The sequence below is a fragment of the Apodemus sylvaticus genome, chromosome 15 (genome assembly GCF_947179515.1).
Source record: "Apodemus sylvaticus chromosome 15, mApoSyl1.1, whole genome shotgun sequence".
In the NCBI taxonomy this organism is placed as follows: domain Eukaryota; kingdom Metazoa; phylum Chordata; class Mammalia; order Rodentia; family Muridae; genus Apodemus; species Apodemus sylvaticus.
In genome coordinates, this window is record NC_067486.1 from 71,750,303 (window position 1) to 71,759,052 (window position 8,750).

Here is an 8,750-nt window from a genome sequence, read left to right on the forward strand (position 1 = left end):
GATTAGTGTGGCTCTCGGCCCTCGTCTGAAAAGCTTCTCTTGCAATGGGCCAGCAGTTGCTACAGCGATTCAAATCTGGTCAGTGCAGTGAAGAAATGACTGTGGAGTTCTGAGACCTAACTAGACATCTGTCTCACATCTCTCCTGGCAAAGCTGAGGGACTGTCACAGAAGAGGCTGTGGAAAGAAGACAGGAGCCAGAGTTTGTAGAGGAGCCAGAGTTTGTAGAGGATTGCTGTAAGTCACTGGACATTCCGGGGTCATTCCACTCAGGAATGTTTAGCAGCTATAGTTACTTGAATAAGAACTGTATAGAATAAAGTCAATCAGGTCAGCATGCAGAAGAATGCGAATTGATCCATCTTTGTCTCCTTGTACTAAGCTCAACTCCAAATGGATCAAGGACCTACACATAAAGCCAGACACTCTGAAGCTAATAGAAAAGAAACTGGGGAAGACCCTTGAGGACATTGGTACACGGGGAAAGTTTCTGAACAGATCACCAATAGCGTATGCTCTAAGATCAAGAACTGACAAATGGGACCTCATAAAATTACAAAGTTTCTGTAAGGCAAAGGACACCATCAAAAGGACAAATCAGCAACCAACAAATTGGTAAAAGATCTTCACCAGCCCTACATCAGATAAAGGGCTAATATCCAATATATACAAAGAACTCAAGAAGTTAGACCCCAGAAAACCAAATAACCCTATTAAAAATGGGGTACAGAGTTAAACAAAGAATTTTCACCTGAAGAACTTCGGATGGTGGAGAAGCATCTTAAAAAATGCTCAACTTCATTAGTCATTAGGGAAATGCAAATCAAAACAACCCTGAGATTTCACCTTAACCAGTCAGAATGGCTAAGATTAAAAATTCAGGAGACAGCAGGTGTTGGCAAGGATGTGGAGAAAGAGGAACACTCCTCCACTGCTGGTGGGGTTGCAAATTGGTACAACCACTCTGGAAATCAGTCTGGAGGTTCCTCAGAAAACTGGGCACATCACTTCCGGAAGATCCTGCTATACCACTCCTGGGCATATACCCAGAGGATTCCCCAGCTTGTAATAAGGATACATGCTTCACTATGTTTATAGCAGCCCTATTTATAATAGCCAGAAGCTGGAAAGAACCCAGGTATCCCTCAACAGAAGAATGGATGCAAAAAATGTGGTATTTATACACAATGGAGTACTATTCAGCCATTAGAAACAATGAATTCATGAAATTCTTAGGCAAATGGATGGAGCTGGAGAACATCATACTAAGTGAGGTAACCCAGTCTCAAAAGATCAATCATGGTATGCACTCACTAATAAGTGGTTATTAACCTAGAAAACTGGAATACCCAAAACATAATCCATACATCAAATGAGGTACAAGAAGAACGGAGGAGTGGCCCCTTGTTCTGGAATGACTCAGTGTAGCAGTATAGGGCAAAATCAGAACAGGGAAGTGGGAAGGGGTGGGAAAAAAGGGGGAGGGAAAGGGGCTTATGTGACTTTCGAGGAGTGGGGGGCCAGAAAAGGGGAAATCATTTGAACTGTAAATAAAAAATACATAGAATAAAAAAAAAGAATAAAGCCAGTCAACAGTTCTGAATAGAAGGAGGAGTCAAATGTGTTTTATTTGTTTGCTTCGATACGCAGTCAGTGAACTTACTAGAGAATCATCATCTGTCCTCTGAATTGCAGGAGTACCTTTGAAAACTATCACACACACACACAGAGAGAGAGAGAGAGAGAGAGAGTCACATACACTGTCACTAACACAGAGTCACACAGTCACACAGACACAAAGTCACACACTCACACAGACACAGAATCACACAACCACATAGATATAGAGACAACCTGCCCCCACAGACACTATGTAGACACACACTTTATAGAGTATGTGACCCACTAAGTAACCCACTAAGTCAAGTTAATGTTTCCAGCGGATGTGGCACCATCCACTAAAGCAAGGGTGACCTGCCAGGGACCACAGCCTAAGAAGTGACTCTCCCTGACCTGAAACTCTTCTATTGCCAATAGCTGCTCAACTAGAATTGACATTTTTATGAACCACTCCTCCTAGGGGAAAACCCTGTTTTCAAATATTGAAAGAACAAAACAAAACATACATCTTGAATTCTGAACATATAACTCCACCCTCAAATGTCATTGGCTAGTCTAGGTTTTCTTTCATTTTCATGTTTTAGAATTATCAATCATCACACAGACAAAAAATCTTACTTGAAGTGACATATTATCAACTGTCACAATATACAAATCTCCCTTGAATTGATTGGAATTTTGGATGTTAAGACTTTAGATGAATTTGAGAAGAACATTTAACTATCTGTGAAAGACTGCAGACATTAGGTCCTGGTTGAACCTTCCAGTCCCATGTTACCAGAAATAAGATTCATACCCAAAATACATTTACAAATACCTTGGCCATATAGTTAGGCTCTTCTCTGACTAGATGTAACTTAAAATATTCCATTTATTTTGACCTACATTCTGTCACGTGGCTGGTGACCTGTGCTCAGGTCCTACCCATCTGTCTCCTCAGATCTTCGTGGGTGAATATTCCTGTGCCTGGCTCTATCCCAGAATCCTTTCTGCCTCCTGGATGCCCCACCATCTATTTCCTGCCTAAGCCATAAGCCATATGGGCTTTTAAATTGACAGGTGATGCATCAACACAATACACAAGACATTCTCTCTATAAAAGACACACAATTAAATATTGCATTTTACAATCTGGTGACATGATACTGCTCTTCATTTGCAAGACCTTACATTTCTGGCAGCTGGGTTTGTAGTTTTAAGTTTGGGAGTAAACTGCTTAGAATCTGTCAAGCTAGAGTCAGCTGGGAAAAGGATAATCTCATTTTGGTATTTGCTTCCATCAGATCAGTCTTTGGGCACATGGGGGGGGGGGGTTGCGTTTTCTTATTGATTGATTTCTAATTGATGGAAAAGGACACACTCCATTACGAGCCATGCCATTTCAATCAGGTGTGATTGAGTTGTGTAAGAGAAGTATTTGAGTGAGTCAGTGGAAGCAAGGCTAGCATGCAAGGCTCCTCCATGGCCTCTCCTGCAGCTCCTGCCTCCAGGTTCCCGCCTTGAGTTCCTGTCCTGACTTCACTTGATGACGGCTATTGCCTGTAAACTGAATAAATGCTTTCCTCTCTAAGTTGACGTTGGTAGTGTTTTATCACAGTAACAGAGATGAAACTAATATAGTGTAAGACTCAGGGGAGTCTTAACTTACAAGAGAGACTCCCTGAGTGGACCACACGGAGACGAGAATGATGCAAAACACAAGAGGATTTTTATTTATTATCCAGCATGCTGGGGCCGCCCTGCACAAGGAGTCAGAACAGCCACACACCAGGCTGCACGGGCCTTTTATACGGTTCTCAGGGCAGCTGCCATTAGGTACAATGTGATTGGCAGAACAGTGTTACCTTTTAAACTAATTGGTTGATAGGGGATAAGGTAGGTGGCCAACAGACTCTGGACCTTTCTCAGGCGCAGGAATCTCCCAGTGGTCTGAGGACTGTAATTTAGCCTCTCCCTTCTGGGAGGGTGAACACTGGCCCTTCTGAGAGGGGCCAGTGTTCCATGACCTTTCCAAAGTTCCTGAGTTAACCCTCTCAATAGAAGAGTTGCACAAATGTTGTTATAGTTATTTCTATGTATCAGAATTTTGTGATACTATAAACAATATTTTAAATTTAATCATCAAATTGTGATTTTAGCTTTTAGCTAGACTTATTATTTTAAGCTGGGCCTGGTGGCCCACGCCTTTAATCCCAGCACTTAGGAGGCAGTGGCAGATAGATTGCTGTAAATTCAAGGCCATCCTTGTCTACAGAGCAAGTTCCAGGCCAGGCAATACTATATCTACATAGTAAAATTGCCTTAAAACAGGAACACTAAAATTTATAATTTTGAACACCTTGGCTTTGAGAAACTTTTCTATTTTCTAGTTTTTTCTAGGTTGCATCTACTTTTAGTTCACGGTTTTCTTTTTTTGTATATGCCTTTGTTGTGGGTTTTAAAATTTCTTATGTGAAATCTTTCATACCTAAAAATGTGTGTGTAGCTATTTTGAATTCACATAGGACTGTTTGTTATAGTTTCCTCTGGTTTTGTTGTTGTTGTTTTTGTTTTTGTTTTTTGAGACAGGGTTTCTCTGTAGCCCTGGCTGTCCTGGAACTCACTCTGTAGATCAGGCTGGCCTTGAACTCAGAAATCTACCTGCCTCTGCCTCCCAAGTGCTGGGATGATTAAGGGCATGCTCCATCACTGCCCAGCTTTAGTTTCCTCTGTCTTGTGGTCAGTACTTTTTACTGAATATTTTAATTCTTATTTTTTATTTAAGTCATATGTCAAACTGTTTATCTTGAAATTTGATAACCAACTTTTTATTGTCAACTTGATTGATTAGAAACCTAGGGCATTGATGAAGCACAGCTTTGATTGGGAGGCTTTTCCAGGAAAGATTAACTTTGGAGAGGAGCTCTCTCTAAATACATGGAATGATTCTCTGAGCCTTGGCTCCAGGCTGGATAAGAAGTGAAGGGGAGGAATCAGGGAACTCACACACCCTTTTCCTATCACAGAGATGTGAGCAAGCAGTCTCACACTGCACTGCCACAGCCGCCGGCTGCAACTTCTGCCGTGCTGTGCCTTGCCTTCGGATAGAAGGCCCGTGCTCCCAAACTATGACATACAACAAACTCTTCCTCTTTAAAAATCACCTCCTGTCAGTTGTATGATCACAGCAGTTAGAAGACTAATTAACATCGACGTGTAGGCGTTTCATTTCCCAGACAAGTGTTTGTATGAAAGAGGGGTGTGAGGAGTTCAGGGGTGAGCTATGTTTCTTATTGTAAATGCCCCCCCCCTTTTACCACATCGGTTTGTCTGTTATGCCGGCACCCTTTGGGGGTAGGAAGTGCATTAATATGACTTCTAAATTTGTGCCATTCTTATTTGAGTAAAGCAAAACATAATCTTAGATTTGACCTATGATTTAAGAACATTCCTTCCATATATACAGGCTCTTCAGTGAAAGCCACCTACACTAATTCAAAATTTAGATGACATCAAGCTTGGGAGTGAGTTTTTTTTCTTAATTTTGGAATGTTAACATTACAAACCCGCTTCTCTGAGCCTTTATTGGGAATCTCTGGCATAAAAATGTCTACTTCATATACATTTCTTGGCTTCTGTTTTTCTGTAATACTTATTGGAACATATTTATTTAAATCATATCGTTCCAATGATATTCAAGGCCTTTGCAACAGTGGCCCTGTTCATTACAGAATTTTAGAATAGTTTACAGGCATTATCTGACAGAGAATTTATTAGAACGAGACTAGCGAAAGTTAAGCCTCTGTGTAACTTCATCATGACTTTCAGCGATGAAAGGAAAAGCACACACCTTAAAAAGACAAAAGACTAATTCATATTTTATATTTTTTAAATTTAATTTCTTCTGGGGGTCAAGTGTTTAGGGAGATTAGTTTAAAATGATCGTGATGAACCAGAAGGAAAATGTCCAGAGGGAGACAAATCCACATCAACTATTCCAACACTCTACAGAGTCTCAGATGCAAGAGATTAGCTCTGTATTCCAGGAGTGTTTAGCCTTGAGGCTTACAAGCCTATGGTTATATCCATCGCCTACAACTACTTCCAGAGCTTCATTTTTCTGTTCGTATAGGCCCAGATAGTTGGGGGCTTCAGGGATGAAGTTCATTACAAGATGATAGTGCAAACTCTCCTGGTGTTCCCCAAGGTCCTCTAGGGGGCAGCAGAGTAGACTCTATTACAGAGGTGTACACCTCTGAAAGGGGTGTGTGTGTTGTTTTGGTGTGTGTGTGTGTGTGTGTGTTTGCGTGCGCGGGGGGGGGGGGGGGGGGAGGGGGTCCTGGGAGAAGCCAACCTAGATAGAAATCAGAAGACGGAGTGGAAAGTGTCAAGATCAAGAAAGTATAAAAATGTAAACCTTGTGTTTTGGAGACCGAATTGCAGCTTTGCCAGATTGACTGAGTTTTGTGACAGATAAATAACAGAGAAAGGAACACTTCTGTTCTCTCTCTCCATCTCTTTCTCTCTCTCTCTTCATCTCTCTCTCTTTCCTTCCTTATTTCCTTTTGCCTTTTGTCTTGTTTTGTTTTTGAGACAGGATCTCTCTGTGTAGCTCTGGCTATCTTGGAACTCTGTAGCCCAAATTGGCCTTGAACTCTGAGATCCGGCTATTTCTGCCTCCCAAGTGCTGGGGTTAAAGGCATACATATATTTTCTCCTAGGAACACTTATTTTCCGCCAAATGTTTCCTTTCTATGTGATGTAGAAAGGGGCATCTAATGAGGCGTTATTTGCATTTTCTCAATATGCAAATTAAAATATGTAACAAATAAGTACCTGCATTTGGTCAATGTAAATGGTGCTGTAGGAATTCAGGAGGCAGGAGGGTGGGTGAGGTGAGCCGCAGCTTTGAGCAACAGGGAGTGTCAAAGGAAGAAAGGGAGAGGCTCCAGTATAGAGGGCCCTTCAGCAGGAGTGATGTGTTCACTTGAGCTGTTAGAAGCTAGGAGAACACAGAGTAAGCACCTGCATTTATCATCTTATGAACATCTCTATTAGTGCATACAGAGAATAAAGGGCCAAACTCCCCAGAGCCCTTCATCTGCATCAGGGCTTTGGGTGATAATGCTGGGGAGTTCTTCCCTCTGTCTCTCCCTCCCTCCCTCCCTTCTTCCCTCCCTCCCTCCTTCCATCCCTCCATCCCTTCTTCTCTCCTTCCCTTCCCTCCTCTCTTCCTTTTTCTGATGATAGTCATCTATCTATCAATCTCTATCTATCTATCTATCTATCTATCTATCTATCTATCTATCTATCTATCTATCTATATCTATCATCTATCAATTTATCTATCTATCTCTATCTATCATCTATCATCTATCTATCTATCTATCTATCTATCTATCGATCATCTATCATCTATCTATCTATCTATCTATCTATCATCTATCATCTATCTATCTATCATCTATCTATCTCTATCATCTATCATCTATCTATCTCTATCTATCTATCTATCTATCTATCTATCTCTATCTATCACCTATCTATCTATCTATCTATCTATCTATCTATCTCTATCTATCTATCTATATCTATCATCTATCTATCTATCTATCTATCTATCTAATCTATCCATCTATCTACCATTTATCTATCCTCTACCTCTCTATCTCTCCATCTTATTTTTGAGACAGGCTCTGTTTCACCGAATCCACTTTCTGACCTGTAAAGAACTCCCCACCTCTGCCTCATAACCCTGAGATTACAGATGCTGGCCACCATGCCTAGCTTTAACAACAACTCAAAAGAGTTTTTCCTTGCCTGGCATTGAACTGTCATTAGATTTATACACTCTTGGTAGAACGTCATGCATGCTGTTTGTGTCGTTTTCACTTTTTAAAAAAATTTTCTATATTCTTTGTTTACATTCCTAATGCTTTCCCCTTTCCTGCCCCCCCCATCGGTCTCATAAGCCCTCTTTCCTCCACTCAGTCCCCAATCAGCCCACTCCCAATTCCCTGTCCTGGTACTCCTCTAGAATGCTGGATCAACTGTTTTCAGAACCAGGACCCTCTCTTTCCCTCTTTTTGGGTATCATTTGATATGCTAATTGTGTCTTGAGAATTCAGATCTTCTGGGCTAATTAATATCCACTTATCAGTGATTGCATTCTATGTGTATTCTTTTGTGATTGGGTTACCTCACTTAGGATGATATTTTCTAGTTCCAACCATTTGCCTAAGAATTTCATGAAGTCATTATTTTTAATTGCTGAGTAGTATTCCATTGTGTAAATATAGCACATTTTCTGTATCTAGTCCTCCACTGAAGGACATTTGGGTTCTCTCCAGCTTCTGGCTATTATAAATAAGGCTGCTATGAACATAATGGAGCATGTGTCCTTATTGCATGCTGGGAAACCCTCTGGGTATATGCCCAGGAAAGATATAGCAGGGTCCTCCGGAAGTGTCATGTCCAGTTTTCTGAGGAACCGCCAGATTGATTTCCAGAGTGGTTTGTACCAGATTGCAATTCCACCAGCAGTGGAGGAGTGTTCCTCTTTCTCCACATCCTCGCCAACACCTGCTGTCTCCTGAGTTGTTGTTGGGTTTTTTTTTTTTTTTTTTTTTTTTGGTTTTTTGGATTTGGTTTTTGGAAGACAGGATTTCTATGTATAGCCCTGGCTGTTGTGGAGCTCACTCTGTAGCCCAGGCTGGCCTCGAACTCAGAAATCCTCCTGCCTCTGCCTCCCAGAGCGCTGGGATTACAGGCGTGTGCCACTACCGCCTGGCTGTCTCCTGAGTTTTTAACCTTAACCATTCTGACTGGTGTGAGGGTGAAATCTCAGGGTTGTTTTGATTTGCATTTCCCTAATGATTAATGATGTTAAACATTTCTTAAGGTGCTTCTCAGTCATCCCTAGTCTTCAGGTGAAAATTCTTTGTTTAGGTCTGTACCCCACTTTTTTAATAGGGTTATTTGGTTCTCTGGGGTCTAACTTCTTGAGTTCTTTGTATATGTTGTTTTTGTTTGTTTCATTTTTTTTTTTGTTTGTTTGGGTTTTGTGCCCGCCAGCATCTGAACGCAGGTCCAAACAGCTTGCACAGTAAGCAATTTCCCCATATAGGCATCTCAGAAGCTGAGCTCCTTTCC